This window comes from Mus caroli, unplaced genomic scaffold, assembly GCF_978045245.1.
Source record: "Mus caroli unplaced genomic scaffold, Mus_caroli_1 scaffold_6, whole genome shotgun sequence".
NCBI classification, from domain to species: Eukaryota; Metazoa; Chordata; class Mammalia; order Rodentia; family Muridae; genus Mus; species Mus caroli.
The window spans coordinates 105,864,113-105,882,879 of NW_028227261.1; the positions used below are offsets into that span (position 1 = coordinate 105,864,113).

Below are 18,767 nucleotides of genomic sequence, written 5' to 3' on the forward strand. Positions count from 1 at the left end.
GAATACTTTCACTAGGGTGGGAAGACGCACCTTTGAATATGAAAAGTGCCATTCCACAGACTGGGGTCCTGAACTAAATAGAAAGAAGAACGTGAGCTGAGCTCCAGCATTCCTTACTCTCTGCTTCTTGACTGTAGAAACAATGTATCCAGCTTCCTCCCTTTGCTACAATTTCCCCACCATGATGGAGACTGTACCCTCAAACTAGGAGCCAAATAAAGTCGTCCTTTTTGAATAGCCTTTGTCATTTATTTTATTACAGCAACAAAAAGTAATTAATACGATGAGTATTCTAGGGAAAAAATCATGTCACATTTGGGAAGGGGACTTCCTAGGTAGTACTATTGACAAGGAGCAGAAGCAACAGGAACCTGTCTCACTCCTGTAAAGTGGCATCAGTATATGGCTCAAGATTAGAATGCCCAAAGCATCACTACCAGTTCAGCATAGCTGAGTGGTTGTCAAGGCAGAATCTATTCACTCTAAAATTGCAGGCACATAAATAGAAGCAAAATATTCGTACTAAAGTGGGAGGCACATAAATCAACATTCTAGTTAGTAGTATCAGCATCATAACCTGAATGGGGAAATCCAATTCACTGTCAGAACGGAAAAGAAACAAAACACTCGACAAGTGAATGAGGAGCAGGATAGCATAAGGGGTGGGCAGCATGGAGCAGGAAAATCACACTCGCAAGGGCACTGCATGCCCGGGCATGTCCCAAACCAACTGGATGAGGGGTCCTGGTGACTTGAGAAAGATGCTAGGGCTGAGTGACACTGTCCACTATGATCCTAATCGCACTCCTGCTGTGGGCTGGATCCCAAGAAGCCTCCAATATGGGAGTAAGTACTGAAGTACTGCTTTGACTCAGCCTGTGAGGCTGCTGAGTTTCCTGAAGAATGGGTCCTTTCTGAAATCAATAAGTTGGCCTGTAGTTTCTAGATTTTCATCTTGAACTGGCTACCCCGAGTCTACTTCTCTGGGCTACAACCAGAGTATCAATCGCTGTGAATGTGTGGAGTAGACACATTGTGAGACCCCTGTAATGACAGTGACAATATTTATGGACTTCTTTCCATGTGGCAGATGCTGTCTTGACAACGTCTATCTCCAGCAGTGATAAACTGCTGAGCATGTCCTAGCACAGAGCCTGGCAGGTGACAGGTGCTCAATAATATTTATTGAATACAAACACATACACAAGGCAAAACCTTTGTCTTGCCTTTCTGGGATATTTCTCAGGGAGAGAGGAAATCTTTCCCCCTGTTCTCAAATTACAATGATTTGACTATAACAGAGCATAGACAACTTGGGAGTTTTTTGTTTTTCATTTTGAGACAGGGTCTCTTTTTTTTTTTTGGTTTTCGAGACAGGGTTTCTCTGTATCACCCTGTCTGTCCTGGAACTCACTATGTAGACCAGGCTGGCCTCGAACTCAGAAATCTGCCTGCCTCTGCCTCCAGAGTTCTGGGATTAAAGGCGTGCGCCACCACGCCCACATAACCCAGACCAACTTCAAATGTGCTATGTAGCCCAAGACTTACAGAACAAATCTTTTGGGTTCAGACTCCATCTTAGAGAACTTGACCTAAGGTTGAACTCAAGTTAACTAACAGACTGGTACCTAGAACCAGTTTTTAGTTTACCCCCTAACAAGACCAGCATCTAACACCAGTTTCTAGGTTATTCCCCAACAAATCTGCATCTCCAAGTTACAAGCCTGCCCCTGACACTTCACTTCCCAACAACCACCAATCAGGAGGAAAGCAAAAGTTAAGTTTATGGTTTGGCTCCCTGAACCAGCCAATTATGGTAAAGGCCGTAATGCCCCCCTCCATCAGATGTGTACCAGGCTAGATACCCCTTTGTAAATGTGTGCATAAAACTGGACTCAGGGTCCCTCCCATTCTCCTGCATCAGAGACAGTGGTGTGGCCCACACTTGAACTTAAAGAAAGAGATCCTAATGTGATTGCATCAGATTCCACTCCTTGGTGGACTTTTGGGGGTTCATGAACATTTCTTAGCACACAATAATCTTGAACCTCTGAGCCTCCACCTCCCAAGTGCTGGACTTGCACTCACCACTATATGTAGTTTCTGAGGTATGAGGTCAAACCCGGGATTTGTGTGCTCTAAGCACCCTACCAATTGGGCTCCATCCCCAGCCTTTGGTTTTTCTTTTTTAAGACAAGGTCTCACTATACAGCCTTTGGCTGTCCTGGGAAACCCTATGTAGAGTCCACACGCAGGCATTAATGTACAACGATCCTTCTGCCTGTCATGTGTTCCAACACGACTGGCTCAACACGCCCAGTTTTTTCAGGATGGCATCTCAACCTCAGCTCTCTTAACTTCAGCCACATCCTGCATCTCAATTCTAAAATGTGATATAGAAGAAACTAACTCTCAGACTCCTCTCAGACAAACGTGTGTGAAATTTAAGGAGATTTTTTTAAAGGAAAGAAGAATCATCCCATAAAAGGAAATTGAAAAACCCCAACTACAAGTGTAAAAATGGCATCAAATAGCTTCTTTAGATGAGCCTGGTGGCACGTGCTGCTTGGCCCAGGTTTCAGGCCACTGAGGTGGGAGATCACAGGTTTCATGGTACATAACAAGTTTGTCTCCAGCAACAAAGGAAGCCAGTTTCCACCAAATAAAAACCAATCCAAGTTTGAAATATCCACACTCAAAATGACTAAGGACTGCTCTGATTTTTCTAGATTTCATTTTCTTTGAGAGAACTTTTGAGATGAGGAAAAGACCCCCAAAGTTCAAACATTCAGACATTTATTCACTCAATAAGTGTTGTTGTTGTTATATGTTTGTTATGCACTTGACCCTCTGCAGGTCACTGGCTATATATAGTGAAGAACCTGACCTTCTGGTCTAGGGGAAGATATAACATTCAGGAGTGTGGCTTATGCTTCTTATAGAAAGCCACAGTGCACAGGAAGGTCACACCTCAGCTGCCTCACCATGTCTGGACTGGGCTGTATGTGCAATGAAAAGATCACTCTGCCAATAAACGTTTCACATGGTTCTTTGTGATAACAACGGAAGTTAGAATGCCTTAAGAGGCAGTGTGGAGCCAAGGGCTGCAAATGCTTGAGTGGATGCTGCAGGCCGGTGGAGAAAACTCTCCCCCAAGCACTGCAGTATCACAGAAACTCAGAAGGCAGTGCTGAGGCCACTGTCAAGGCTCCAGGAACTCCACCCTGTTTACTTTAGAAATGCACTTAGTGATACTGCAATGTCTCTGACATCTCAGAAAGATGTTTTCCTAGAAAAACTTAGCTGGCTAAGGTTTAAAATACCTTGATAGTCCTAGTAGGAGGAGATCAATATGCCCTTTCCCTGAAAAACAACAAAAACAAAAACAAAACACTTGCAAGGAAACACGTTTAATGGTTTTCATTTTGCATCCCAGAGCAGGGCATGAATAAAACTACAGTAGACCTAGCTTTGCATCCATGGACATCACATATGTTACAAATGATGTCATGGTACACGTTCACTCAGAAATATGAAACTGAGCTACACAATAAATAAGAACCATTCTATTTCTCTGCGTGTGTGCATCACATTCTCTATATTCTGAATGTTCTACTTAGAAAATATGCCTGATTTCCTTTTGCTACTTAATTAGTTTATGATTTTATTAAATATACTATTACTGTGGTTAACAAAATAAGATTCTTTTCCCACTTCTGGCCAAGCAGTATACATCACTAATACTGTGAAAGAGAAATTCATGCCAGAATTCATATGCTGAATATTAACTAACAAGGCAATAATATTAAAAGATGGGCCCTTTGTAGCTAACTAGTGTTACTTATAGCAGAGGCCTGGGGAAGTCTTTTGTACTGTCTACCTATAGCTTCTACTCACAGGATGAATGCTCTGTGGTTCAAGTACACACAGCTCAAAAGCTGGAAGTGTGGCTCTCAGTGTGATGGTATTGGAAGATGGAGTCTAGTCAAATCCTTATCATTCAGGGGATGTAGAGTAAGAAGAGATTAAACAGATCGCTTAGGACCTCTGAGGTCTTGCAGGAGAGAGTACTTAAGAGAGCACGTCTGACTTCTGAATTGCCCTCTGACTTTCTGACTGATGGTGTAATCCCTCTCCCTGACAAAAGCCTCTTATCATAAACTCTAAAGTCCTAACCATCTGGCTTGATGCTGACACCCTGCTGGGGAATCTCCGAAGCTATTAAGCAAATAGTCTTCCTTTTATTATTATAAAGTTAGCCCACTAAGGGCATTTTGTTAAAGTAACAAAAGAAGAGACTGATGCAGAAACTTAAAGAGAAACTTCTGGAGGATAACATCAGAAGGAAGACGACAGGAAAGAGGGGGAGATGATGAGGAAAGGTACAGTAAATATAGAAGTAAGCCTAAGTAAGCACTTACTGTACGCAGCATAAGTAAGAAAGTGCTAAGCTATAAAAATGCAGTTCCAATTTTATAAAATGGTACATATTCCATAAATAGCAGCAGAGAGACTAATCAGCCACTTCTCAAAATACATACATGTCTGTTTGAGCTGACTCATAGCCCCCAAACCTTACGTCAGAGCGTTGACCTCCAACGTGACTGCATTTGGTGACAAGCTCTGTAAGGAGGGATAAGAAGCACTCTACTAGAGCACACTGGCAGAGGCTTGACCCAAGAAAACTGGTATTCTTGTGAAAGGAGGAAGCCCAGAGACCTCAGACATGAACACAGTCGCTAATGAGTTACAGCTTTAAATTCCATCTTCAATGAAATATAGATATAAAATTAAAATGAGAAAAATGAGAAAGTATAATGAGAATTTTTAATATTTTGAGTAACTGATATTTTTAAACATAATAACCAAAAATGAGAAAAATCATTGATTTCACACAAACTTTAAAATTTAGCTGAAAAACAAAAACCTCAACCTGGATGGGGGAGGGACTCATGAAGTCTCAGCCCTAAGTAAGGAGCTATTATTGGAAATTGATGGCTGCTGGGAGAGGGACAGTAAGTTTTCCTCAGGAATGTGGTCCCCAAAAGGTTACCCAAGGTCCAGTAGATGGCCCTACACCTATACATACAAAAGCAGAACTATGTGGACTCGGTGAGATGAGGGCACGGGGCAGGGGGAGAACGGAAGAGAGCACGTGAAACTGGGGAAATTAAGGGAGGAAGGAATAGGACATGCATTAATCAAAACACATTGTGTATGTGTGTGTGTGTGTGTGTGTGTGTGTGTGTGTGTGTGTGTGTATGTGTGAAAAATACCTGGCAGAAAAATATATAAGAAGCACAAATAAAATAGCACACTTAGCAATCACTGACAGTAGGTGAATACATGATTTAAGTGCTTGTACTGATGGATGCAAAGAGAAAAAAAAAAGAACACGACCAGCCAGTTCACAAAACACTAAACACAAGACACAGGAAACCGGCTTCCTTGATAGTGAGGGCTCCACGTGTTATAGCATCAAGGACAAGACAACTAAGACTAAATTGTTTCATTATTTGAGAGAGTGTGCAGACACAATTTGGGATATGTAGATAGCATGTCCCTTGGCTTCATTCTTTGTTTACAGAAACCAACCCTAAGGAATAAGCTGACAAGAAAGCAATGAGAGATAGATGTTTATTATAGGACTGGGCCAAGGGGGAGGCAGAGCGAAAGCACTCATTTTGCCTGTGGAAAACCAGCTGATATGCAGAAGGGAACCTACCATGGAATAATATCTAATCCTCATACTATACTGGTAAATGGCTTTCATTGGTGACTAGCCCAAGAAAAAACAGGAAATGCACAGGGGCTGTGGACATGGCTCTAGCAGTAAATGTCCGGCTGCCCGAGCATGAGGACATGAAATCAGAGCCCTGGCACGCAGGTAAAAGCTGACCATGGTCACACATATCTGTAACCCTGGAACTTGTACATGGGCACAGCCGAATCCCCAGAGCTTGCTGGCCAGCCAGCATAGTTAACTTGGTGTGATGGTGTGCTCTCGCTCTCTCTCTCTCTCTCTCTCTCTCTCTCTCTCTCTCTCTCTCTGTCTTTCTCTCTCTCTTTCTCTCTCTGAAAGTTGATGTCTCAGCTATTGCTCCAGCACCATGCCAGCCTGCCTGCCTGCCTGCCACACTACCCACCATGATGATCATGAATTAACTATAAGCAATCCCCCAATTAAATACTTGACTTTGTAAGTTGCTTTGGTCATGGTGTCTCTTCCATGCAACAGAACTGTAACTGAGACCATTAGCAATCCCAGGTTCAATACGAGACCCAATCTCAAAAGATAAGCAGTTGAGCAAGACACTTGGCATCAGCCTCTAGCCCAGACAAACATGCTCATATATATATATATATATATATATATATATATATATATATACACTCAAGCACAAGCATATGTGGCCACATGTACACTAGAGAGAGGGGAAAGGAGTAGGTATGATGTAATGTCAACATGATTGAAAACTAAATACATGTGCAAAGTTAGATGTATAGAATTTAGCTAACTATAGAATATGTTTTCGCCATCACAGCTGCACAATCAGAGGTTCCTTGTGAAAAAAACTGAAACCTCAAAGCTCATTTGTTGACGATGTAATTCACTACAGTTTCGTATATTTCTGTGCTCATCATGTTGGGTGGTAATTAGAAAGAGAAAAAAATACCGATTTCTTGTATCATCTTCATGTTCAAGTTGCATAAAACTACATACAGACACGTTGCTAATTACAAAGGAGACTGTTGATTTAATACCAATTTAAATGAATAATGTACATTCACCGATATTCAACGGAAAATGTATTATCAGCTATGTATGTGTTTGCCATTGTACAATTGTCACTTGGTCTCACATGCCTTTGACTTGTGTGTGTGAGCCATATGTATGTGTTGAGGGTTTCTCGGCCAACACACGCACACAGGTGATGAGCGGCAAAACAGGACCTACAGCAAGCAGGACATTCACTCTCTGCCATCTACCAAAACTCTCCTTGCTCCCAAAAATATGCACTAAATAAATATTCCTAAATATGCACAGTGAGGAGAAAATCTATTAGAGCTGATGCAAATGCTATCACCTGATAGAAAAAAAACATCAAAAGAATCATCCATCCATCCATTCCAGTGTCAAAAGATTCAAAGACCGAACCGCCAGCCAAAGAGCATATACCGGCTGGATCTAGCCACCCCCTACACACACATATGGAGCAGATGTGCAGCTCAGTCTTCATGTGGGTCCCCTAACATCTGCAGGGGGCTATCCCTAAAGCTGTTGCATGTCTGTGGGTCCTGTCACCCTAACTGAACCACCTTATCTGGCCTTAGTGGGAGAGGGTGTGCCTGGCCCTGCAAAAACCTGATGTGCCAGGGTGAGTTGACACCTGGAGGGGGGGGGCCCTCCACCATCTCAGAGGATGAAAGGGGTTGGGGGAGGGACTTGTAAAGGGGCACTGGGAAGAGGGAGGGAGGGATGGTGAAGTGAATAATAGATAGATAGATAGATAGATAGATAGATAGATAGATAGATAGATAGATAGATAGATAGGTGGGGGAAAAGTCAAAACCTATTTAAAGGAGCAAATTGCATTTGAAAACATCTACAACACATAAGAGGAAAAAGAACCAATGGACTCACTGTCAGAAAAGCTGAAAAAGGAAGTGAAGCACCAGAAACCATGAAAAAAGAAGAAAGCCGCTTTTGAACATGGGATCGCATCTGTGAGTTGTGAATGTGCTCAGGTGGCTTATCGTGTTCCCGGAGAGTTCTGAAAATAAACAGGATTAAAAGAGAACAATACATTTTGAAAACACTATAACTGAAATGCTTCCAAATTTGATAAAAAGTATCAGCCCAGAAAGTCCAAGGAAGTCAAATAAGTGTGCAAAGCACATGAACAAAATCACCTCGAGGCACACGTGAAGAAACTGAATAGTGTGAGTCCAGCATAGCAACAAAAATTGCATGGGATTGAATTGTCAGGAGCACACTCCAGGCACAGTGCACGCGTGGAGGTCAGAGGACAAGGCGCAGGGGCAGGTTCTGTCCTTCCCTCACATGGATTCTGTGGATGAAAAGTTATCAATGCTGTTGGGAAACACCTCCACCCACTGAGCTATCTCTCTAGCCCAAAACCATTCATAAAAGAAATCAAAATACCCTAGAAACTCTTGCAGCCATGTGTATATTTGAAATCTTGAAAGGCAGGGCTATTGCTTTTTGTGGAATTCTGGCTCAAATATAGCAACATGAGTACTATAGGCAATCCTTGTACAACTGAAGTACATCACCACTCCTTCATGAAGGCCAGTGTCTCAGCATGTAGCCCGGGCTGACCTTTCTCCAATTCAATCCTCTCACCTCTACCTCTAAATGCCAATCACACAGGCATGTGTCACCATGCATGACTGATATACAGGAGGAGTTTAAGGGCCAGGTCACAGGCATGAGCACGTGTTCAGCTTGATCCCAGGTCTCAATGTCCCACCTTTGATTGTTCTACTTCTCCTCTGCCCATGTGTATCAGAGATGACACATTGTGTATAACCTCAGATGACACATTGCTGTCACCTGGAGAAGTGAAAGCAGCCTCGGCTGAGAAATCAAAACCAGGTGTTTATGTTGTCACTAAGTGCCTTACAACCCTGAGCATGATACTGAAGCATCCATGAAATCAGGTTGTCAGCTCCCCCTGCATGGGGTTAGACTGGACCACTTATATTGCTTATAGATATATACCTAGTATGTGTGTGCATACAGGTACATGTGTGTATGCGTGTGAAGGCCAGAGGCCAATAGCAGGTGCTTTCTTCAATTATTTCTTCATCTTATTTTTTGAGACAGGGTCTCTTATTGAACCTTGAGCTCACCAAGTCAGCCATATCTACCAGCCAATGCTACAGGTAGGTTGAGTAACCTACCACCTGAAAGGAGAAGAAGAAGTAATGATCATGGAAAAAATATATGATGCTGAGTCCCTAAGAGGTGACCCGAAGGAGAAAGGACCAGCCTGCAGTCGGGAGATGAGATCAGCACAGTAACAAAGCAGGCAGTTCTGCCCTGCCATTCTGGGTAAGGAACAGACGCATGCCCACAGGGCCAGCACAGCAAGATGCACTCCAAATCACAAATGAATGCTATACACCAGTCTATGGAAGCTCTCCTTCTTGCTCCAACAGTCTGTGGTTTGCATTTTTATTGTAAAAATAAAGATTACAATGGAAACAGATGAACATTTTTTACACCCAGTCCTGGTTTAATATGAAATGTTTCTGCACACACACAAATGTTTAGTTGCTGTACTGGCTAGTTTTGTGTCAACTTGACACAGCTGGAGTTATCACAGAGAAAGGAGCTTCATTTGGGGAAATGCCTCCATGAAACAACTGGAAGGCATTTTCTCAATTAGTGATCAAGGGGGAAAGGCCCCTTGTGGGTGGGACCATCCCTGGGCTGGTAGTCTTGGTTCTATAAGAGAGCAGGCTGAGCAAGCCAGGGGAAGCAAGCCAGTAAGGAACATCCCTCCATGGCCTCTGCATCAGCTCCTGCTTCCTGACCTGCTTGAGTTCCAGTGCTGACTTCCTTGGTGATGAACAGCAGTATGGAAGTATACGCTGAACAAACCCTTTCCTCCCCAACTTGTTTCTTGGTCATGATGTTTGTGCAGGAATAGAAACCCCGACTAAGACAGTTGCTTTTCACAGGTCACTAAGATGATGGAATGTCCCTGTCCTCCCTAAACGTGTATGACTATTAACTCCGCTGTACAATACAGGAAATGTGATGTTGGAGGATAATGTGGGAAATACACATGGACGATAGTCTCTGAAATAGCATCACTGTTTTTCAAAGTCTTGGAGCGAGCGGCTGCTGCATAGTGCTGTACTCATCTCTCCTTTAGACGCTGTCCCTTATTAGAATAAAAAAGACAGAGAATTTCTTTCAAAAACTGTAATATGTTTATTAGAAGCTCTGACAGATAATCCCAAGGCTATTTTTGTCTGCCCTCCCCTCCACCTGTCTGCCCTTCCCTCCACCTGTCTGCCCTTCCCTCCACCTGTCTGCCCTCCCCTCCACCTGTCTGTCCTTCCCTCCACCTGTCTACCCTCTTCTCCACCTGTCTGCCCTCCCCTCCACCTGTCTACCCTCTTCTCCACCTGTCTGCCCTCCCCTTCACCTGTCTACCCTCTTCTCCACCTGTCTGCCCTTCTCTCCACCTGTCTGCCCTCCCCTCCACCTGTCTGCCCTCCCCTCCACCTGTCTGCCCCCTCCATCTGTCTGCCCTTCCCTCCACCTATCTGCCCTCATAAAAGTTTAAGTACATCCACACTCTACCCTTGAAGCTTAGAGTAGCCATGTGACACAGTTCTAGCCACCAGAACACAAACAGAAGTCATGCAGGTGCTTTTGGGAATTTTTGCTTTGTTACTTATTTGTGGGTGTGTGTTTGTGTGTATATTTGTGTACATGTGTGTTTGTGTGTATGTACACATGTATGTTTGTAAGTGTATATGTGTGTTTGTGTGTATATTTGTATGTACATGTGTGTGTGTGTGTGTGTGTGTGTGTGTATGTGTGTGTGTGCCCACAGCAGCCATGAGCACGTAGAGGCCAGAGGTTAACAACAGGTGCCTTTCCCTGCCATTCACCCTCTGTCTTTTAATGATTTTGTTCCGATTTATTTATTGTCATTTTATGCATACGGATGTTTTGCCTAAATATGTGCCTGTTGCACCACATGTGTGCAGGGGGCCCACAGATCCCCAAAGATAGTGTCAGACCCCCTGAAACTGGAGTCACAGTCTGTTGCAAAGCGACCATCTAAGTGTTATGAATCAACCCCAGGTCCTCTGGAAGAGCAGTCAGTGCTCGTAACCACTGAGCTCTGAGCCATCTCTCCAGCCCCAGGGGCACGCCACCTGATTTTATCTTATTTTATTTAGTTGTTAAATTTTTCATACAGCATACTTTGATCGTGTACTTTCCTCTCCCCTACCTCCTCCCAGAGACCTCACCTACCCCTACACACATAACTTCATGTTCTTTCCCTGCCTTAAAAGAATAAGACAAAAAAGCACATACAAACTAAATAAACAACAAGCAATCTGTTTTGCTAGGCCAGTGACTCCTAAGCATGAGGCCCACCCTGGGCATAGTCACTCCACTGAAGAAAACTGATTTTCAGTTTTTTGATGTCAATTGCAAATAGCTTCATGCTTAAGGATGGGGCTGTGTGCCCATTTCTCCTTCGTGCCTGTATTTTGTCTGGCTTGGCCTTGTGCATGTATTAATGCACCTGCCATACGTACTAAGCCATCCGACAAATGAGTGGAAACTTACAACTGGACTATCATGTCATGACAGAATTCTTTTCCAGGCAGGATCTCACCAGGTGGCCTAAGTTGACCTTGAACTCACAATTCTTTTGCCTCAGCATTCCCACTCCTGGGACTACAGATGGCTATGCAACATTACACTCAGCTACAAGCTATTCCTCCTAGTGATGTGGCTAACAGAGCTGCTGATGTGGTCAGTGAATCAGCGGCTCTAGATTTCTTAAGTCCTTCTCTTTCTTTACGTGTGTGTGTGTGTGTGTGTGTGTGTGTGTGTGTGTGTGTGTGTGTACCACAGCACACATGAGGAAGTCACAGGACAACCCTCAGAAATCGATCGTCTCTTTCCACCATGTATATTTTGGAGAGCAAACTCATCACATCAGGGATGTCCCAAGCATCATGATACACAAAGCCATCTCACCATCCAGCCATTTCTTACAGAAAGAAAGTCAGTCTCTTCATGAAAAAAAAAGGTAGAATTCCCATCAATGCACAATCTAAAACTACACTGGTACTGGCAACTGATTATCCCCCCAAAGCTGTCTTCACAACACAGAGGAGTAGTCTGTGTTTGTCTATGTATTCTTTCCCAGAGCCTGCCCCATCATGGGCTGTGTTTCTCGCATCCCATAAGAACTCTGGTACATGGCATTGTTGGGATGGCTCATGATTTTCAGCACTCCCTTGAGTTTCATGTGGTCACTAGAGAGATTTAGCTTTCTCATAAAAAAGTCAGCAGCAGGGAGGCTTCTGGGGGGAAGGGGGGAGAGGAAAAGAGGAACAGGATCAGGTATGGGGGGGAGGGGCATGAGAGAAGCCCAGAAGGCCAGGAGAATGAATGGAAATAAGTAGCTTTAAGGGATGGGAGGTGGGGGTACCCTCTAGAAGTACCAGAGACCTGGGAGGTAAGAGACTCTCAGGACTCAATGGGGGTGACCTTAGCCAATATGCCCAACACTGGGGAGAGGGAACTTGAAGAGTCCACGTCCAGGAGCTAGACAGGGCCTCAAGTCGAGGGACTGAGTTAGTAACCCACAGTCAAAATTTCTGACCCAGCATTGTTCCTCTCTAAATGAACTGCAGGGACAAAAATGGAGAAGAGACTGCCCAACTTGGGATCCATCTCATGGCAGGGGTGGCATGATGCTATGATGTGCTTACAAACAGAAGCCTGGCATGGCAGCCCTCTGAGAGGCCCTATCAGCAGCTGATTGAGACAGAAGCCAATACTTACACCCAACCATTGGACTGAAGTCAGGGACCCCTATGGTTAAATTAGAGGAAGAATTGAAGAAGCTGAAGAGGAAGGCAACCTCATAGGAAGACCAGCAGTCTCAGATAACCCAGACCCCAGGGAGCTCCCAGAGACTGAGCCACCAACCAGAAGCATACACAGGCCAGTCCAAGGGCCCTGGCACATATACAGCAGAGGTTTGCCTGGCCTGGCCTTAGTGGAAGAAGATGCACTTAATCCTTGAGAAACTTGAGGCCTCAGGGAAAGGGGAGGCCTAGTGAGGTTAACACCCCCTCAGAGGCAAGGGAAAGGAGGAATTGGATGAGGAACTGTGGGAGGGGGACTGGAGGAGGGTGCAATGCCTGGAGTGTAAATAAATAAAATATTTTTTTTTTAAAAGACCAAGCTGCACAACTGATACAAATGTGCAGAGGGCCTATGTTAGTCCCACGCAGGTTCCATGGTTGTCCCTTCAATCTCTATGAGCCCTTATGAGCCCTGGTCAGTTGATTCTGTGGGTTTTCTTGCCGTGCTCTTGACCCCTCTGGCTCCTACAATCATTCCTCCCTGTCTTCAGAAGTATTTTGACCTGGCAGCTTTTAACTTTACCCTCTTGGGATCCAGCTGTCAAGTAAAGGTATTTAGTCTCAACTACCTAACAGTAAGTGTAGTACAACTGGGACCGTGCCCCCAGAGAGAAACACTGGACAGGTCAGCAGATTAAAAAAAAAAACACAGCAAATCTCATAATTGAAAATGGTTGGCTTTTGAATCTGCTCCCTACCCAGTTCCTGTCCTGGAGCATGTGATCACAACACCCCACTAATAGAACCTTGACAACTAGCCTCATAACATAGAGTCCAGAGTTCTCCATGCTAATGAGGTATCTCCATGGCTTCCAAGGGTGTAGCCAATAAGCTTCCCTTCCCAGACAATTCCCTCCTTAAAAAAGGTATTTAATCTCTGATCCACACTGAGTAAATTTAATGTATCCATTTCTACTATAAATAAACAGTTTGGGAAAAAAAGAAGTTAGCATGGGAAGGGGAGGTCTGGCTCTGGCTCTGGCTCTGGCTCTGGCTCTGGCTCTGGCTCTGGCTCTGGCTCTGCCTCTGGCTCTGGCTCTGGCTCTGCCTCTGGCTCTGCCTCTGGCTCCATGTGACTATGCTAAGAATCAAACAGGGCCTTGAACACAACAGACAAGAACTCTACCACATCCAGGTACATGGAGAGGTTTTGGGTTTCTTGTTTGCTTGTTTGTTTGAAATAGCATTAAGCTAAAGAACATTGTTTCAGATTTCTTTACCAAAGAAGACATTTTTAATTGAGTAAAATCATGGGGCTCCTTGTCTTTTGGGGACTCAGAAACATAACTCTAAAAAATGCCCGTGCCTTCATGCTGCTTTTACTAAATCTAGCTTCCACACATTTGGCATTCATAAATAACAGAAATTGTTGTTTATGATCAAATACTTTCTATCTCTTCATTTTGCTAAAGAGAAAGTAGTGTGTTATGAATAGGCTGAACTAACAAGAGTGCACCCACTCCTGTCCTGTCCTTCTGATTTACTACCCTGCCACCCTGGCACCATCCCCTTCCAGATCTGGAGTCCTGCCCACATTTCCATTATTTTTGGCCACAGTCCTATTGCATGAAGGTGACTTTGATTTCTGGGATTAAGAAAAAGACTCCATGATGGCAAGACATTGGGGGCTGTGAAGGCTTTGCTGGTTGCCTCTGCAGATGGCAGCACTCTATGCAAGCTCTTGCTGTATTTAATATCTTACGTCCTATTGTTATCTTTAACTCTCGATAGTGGCACATAGTAGGGGTTGTAACACAGTTTGACAGATAAAATCTGAGGGTGTTTAAAGAACCTGACCAAGTTCCCATTGCTGATAAAGAAGTGGGATTCCTTTAGCTCCCTCTTTTGTCTTCTCAGTTCTAGTTTCTAGTGTTTCCTCAAGGGGTTGACTTGATCTCCAATGTCACCAGATGTGGCTGGGAGGAGCTTCCTGAACAGTGAGCACCTAGCAATAGATATGATCCCTGAATGTTGACTTGAGAGCACCTGATGCCCACCCACTTTGAGACTGGGGGATGTCATTTTGAATAGCCCAGAAGCTTGTTCTAGGCCAGGCCTCTTGTCTATGAGCAGTGTCTCTCAAGCCCTGTTCCCATATCCCAGTGAGTAGATCTCAGTCCTCCATGGCATGCCAGTCTTTCCAGATGTCCATAACTAAAAACATATCTAATCAGCTCAATTTATTGCATTGAAATCTTTTAATATTTGCTTTTTATTTTGTGCATGTGTGTATGCATGCACGCACATGTGTGCACAAGTACCTACAGAAGCCAAACTGTGAGTCCTAGAACTTGAGTTACAAGCAGTTGTGGGTGCCTGTTGTGAGTGCTAAGAGCAGAAGTCAGGTTCTCTGGAAGAACACTGAGTGCTTTTAATCACTGAGCCGTTTCTCTAGACTCTGATCATAATTTTTTAATGTGTCATCCTACCAGGGAAAAAAGCACTACCCACAAATTTTTTAAAAAAATAAGAATTAATTGTATGGTAAGATTTTTGTGCAGTTTAAAGCAATTTTTCTATAAAACAGAACATTCTGAGCAAATTTTTTAAAAATAATTAGTTTTGAGTGCTAGGGTCTGGAAGCTACTGTTCTCTGCACAGGGCAATATATTGAGCTTTTGTTATGTGCTAAGATGACAAGCCCTGCTCCCATATCCAGTTGGAGTAAACTGAACAGTAAGTTCATATCAGCCATGACCAGGAGAGAACTTCATTTATGATGCATTAGGGCACAGAACTTAGTATGAGACTTTGCCAAATGCTGAAGTTGTTGGTGTTTCCTTTTATTTCTTCTCCCCTTTCATGGTACCTGTCCCCAGACATCCTATCACTGTCTCCTGTCACCCAGACACGCCCACTGAGACCTAATAAACTTCAAGGTGCCCTTACTTTCTACCTTGTCTCAATCATAATTGCCTATTGAGAGTTGTGTTTTCCTAGAGACATGTGCTCTGTTTCCACCCCAAAAATAATCATATCTGTTAAATGGTCCAATTACAAACTCCTTAGTTATCTGTTCTCAAAGGTAGCAAATTATCAGTTTGTCTTCCAAACATGGCATAGAGGTCAGAAAAAAAAAATGGAGGCACTGTGTCAGGTGACCCCAGAAGTCCAGAAGGAGCAATGATTGGCAGAAGTCCAATGATATGGCAGGTACAGATGGCAGCAATCCAGCACCCAGGGACTCCACTGTCAGCTAATTGACAGGAGTAAACAGCCAGGCAGGTGGCTAGCAGCACGGACTCAGCCAACTGAAGGGAGGTTGGGCACAGGGTCAGAAAACCAAGGGTAGAAGTCTAAGAATCAAGGAATCCCAAAACTGAGTAGCCCAATGAGAAAGGCTAAATTGCTAAACCATTCCCCCACCCCTACCCCCACCCCTAGCATCTGTAGCCTTTCCCCAGTGTGATTAACAATAGGAATCCTAAGAAAGAAAAGGTCCTGATGGGCTTGAAAGAAAACACTGGGGCAGTATCTGAAGGCTGCAGTTACTGGGACCGTAGGGGCTGGGCTCCATGAGCAAGCTTTACCTGTGCATTTTCTCCGAAAGGGGAAACATTTATAACACAACAAGAAAAACAATGGCTGAATCCCTGCTAAACTCAAACAACTCCATTGCAAAAGGAGTGGGACTACAAGATTAATATCACCTTGCAACACAAACTCGAACTAGGAATGGAGAAATATAGTCACAAGACATTTCAGAAAGGAGACTGCCAGGGCAGTGGTTCTCAACCTTACTAATGCCAAGAGCTTTTGAAAGACCCCCGTAGGGAGACCCTCACTCAAGTCTCGGGACCGCCGCGCACCCAGTAGGACACTGAGACCGGTTCTTGTGATCACACGAGGAAGTTTATTGCAAGTGAGACAGAACGAGACAGGACGAGAGCTCAGGCCAGCATGCTGGGGTCGAGACTCATGCTCCAGGCGGGAGTAGAGGAGTTTCGACCCTGGCCTGAAGTTTTACAGAGCTTTTAAAGGAAAAAACCACAAACCAGGGGAAGGGAGGGGAAATCATAAATATTTTCAACAATTAGATCATCGATCATGCGCTACCTTAGGCAATGCTTCTGGGGCGTTGAGACATTCTACAGAGGTCGTTGGAACATTATGATTGTTCCAGGAAAGGTAAGGTATGTCCCGGGAGTGGCTGAGGCCTGGGGACCAGATGCCTATGACTCAAGTGTTTATGACCTTAGCAGGTTACCAGGAATTTTCCATTCTTCATTCCCCACTCCTTTTTGTGAAAAGCTCTAATCTTAGAGCTAGATGCTATCTTCTTGCCAAAACTGGTATTGCTGCCGCAGGACCATTACCTGAACAGCACTTACTCTTTCCTTTACAAAGGTCACTAGTCTGTTGAGAATACACGGTCCAAAAGTAAGTAAGAGCATAAGAATTATTAAGGGCCCAGCTATAGTAGAGAGAAGGGTAGCGAACCATGGAGACCTATTAAACCAACTTTCAAACCATCCTTGTCTGTCTTCTCTTTCTCTTCTACGCATATCTAAGCGTTCTCTGAGCTTGGCCATAGAATCCCTGATTACTCCTGAATGATCAACATAAAAGCAACATTCTTCTTTTAGGGCAGCACAGAGTCCTCCTTCTTTAAGGAATAACAAGTCCAGTCCCCTCCTGTTCTGTAAAACTACTTCGGACAGGGAAGTTAAAGATTCTTCTAATTTGGTTATAGACTGTTCTATAGCTCCAAGATCAATATCCATAGCTGCACGTAATTCTTCATAATACTGGGGGGTCTGAATTAAGGCAGCGGTACCTGTACCTACTCCAGCGGCTATTCCTAGTCCAAAAAGTACGGCCAAGGTTAAGGTGATAGGTTCCCTTTTCCAGCGGACTCGGTGATCAAACTCATCTACAAAGGAGCGGTCATCATGATACAGGAGTCTAGGAACAAGTTGAACCAGAATGCAGAAATCTTTGGAACCATCAAAAACAGAAGTAGACACACAAGGAGTGAGACCTGTGTTGCAAGCCCATACTGTGTCCCTGGGGGGCACTAGATATTGACCACCTTCACTAGACTGGACGTCCTGGGTCTGGTTACAGAGGTGCCGTCTGTTACGAGGTACCTGACCTAAACAAAGTCCACTTCCTGAGACTGCTGCCAGAGTCAACTTTCTGTTCTCCCCCCAAGGGCATAGAGAGTGGTCTGAAGTTTTATTATAAGTCCTGATCTGAGCAATTCCTTCATAATAAGGGGGGCTTGAGGCATAGCACAACCAGCAAGACCGAGTAATGTTGGGATTAGTGCGATTGAGGACCAGGAATGCCCCCTGTACTAGGCTAAACAAGCGATTCTCAGTGTCTGGGGGCCTGGGAGTAACCCGATCTAAGGAAGGAGTGTGAGTCTTGGCCAAATTGTCTGGTGGAGTAGGTTTAGGAAGCGGTACTGAGGGCTTTTCAGCTAGAACAGAGTTAGGTCCTACTGGTTGGGCTGGGGGGCTACTGATGCTCAAACGAATTATGACTGACGATCCAGGCTCCCCGTTATAGTCATAAAAAACTACTCCCCATCGCATGCCCCTTATCCATGCCTTGGAGTCCTGATTTTTCCCTGTGTCTGTAAATTTGATCAGTATTCTATCTAGATCATCAGAGCGACAGTCAGTTCTTCCATACAGTTCCATTATGGCATGCGGTCCAGGCCCTGTGTTCTGGAAAGAGAACTCAGCCTTATCAGGGGCATGCCTACTAGCCCATTTCCAATCACCGTCATTGGAAGTAACACAACTCCATTGGCCACAATAAGAGGAGGCTAGCCCTCCACACTCGGACCGCTTACCGTGCTCTGGGCAGCAATAGAACCCATAACTTCTTACTAAATTAGGGGGAGTGCTTCTAGCAGCTGGAATAATCTGTTTGAGGCAAAAGGCTAGGTCTGGCCACCACGTCCCTGGTGGTGCCGGTTTGGAGGTGGTATACAAGACCTGATCCGAATCAGGACCGAGAACCTGCCAAGTTAAGGTCAGAGGCTGGTGTGGGTTGTGGTCCTTCAGGCCTAGGGTGATTCTTGCGACGCAAGCGAAGCTTAAGAGGATTGTCAGTAGCTGCCACCGTCCAGCTGTCTTTATGGTTGCCTTCAT

At 44.4% G+C, this 18,767-nt stretch overlaps 1 pseudogene; it reads right to left on the minus strand.

The window, feature by feature from the left end:
• Positions 1 to 16,928: 16,928 nt before the first annotated feature.
• Positions 16,929 to 18,767, minus strand: LOC147004321 (endogenous murine leukemia virus Env polyprotein from Emv-2 locus pseudogene; annotated as a pseudogene).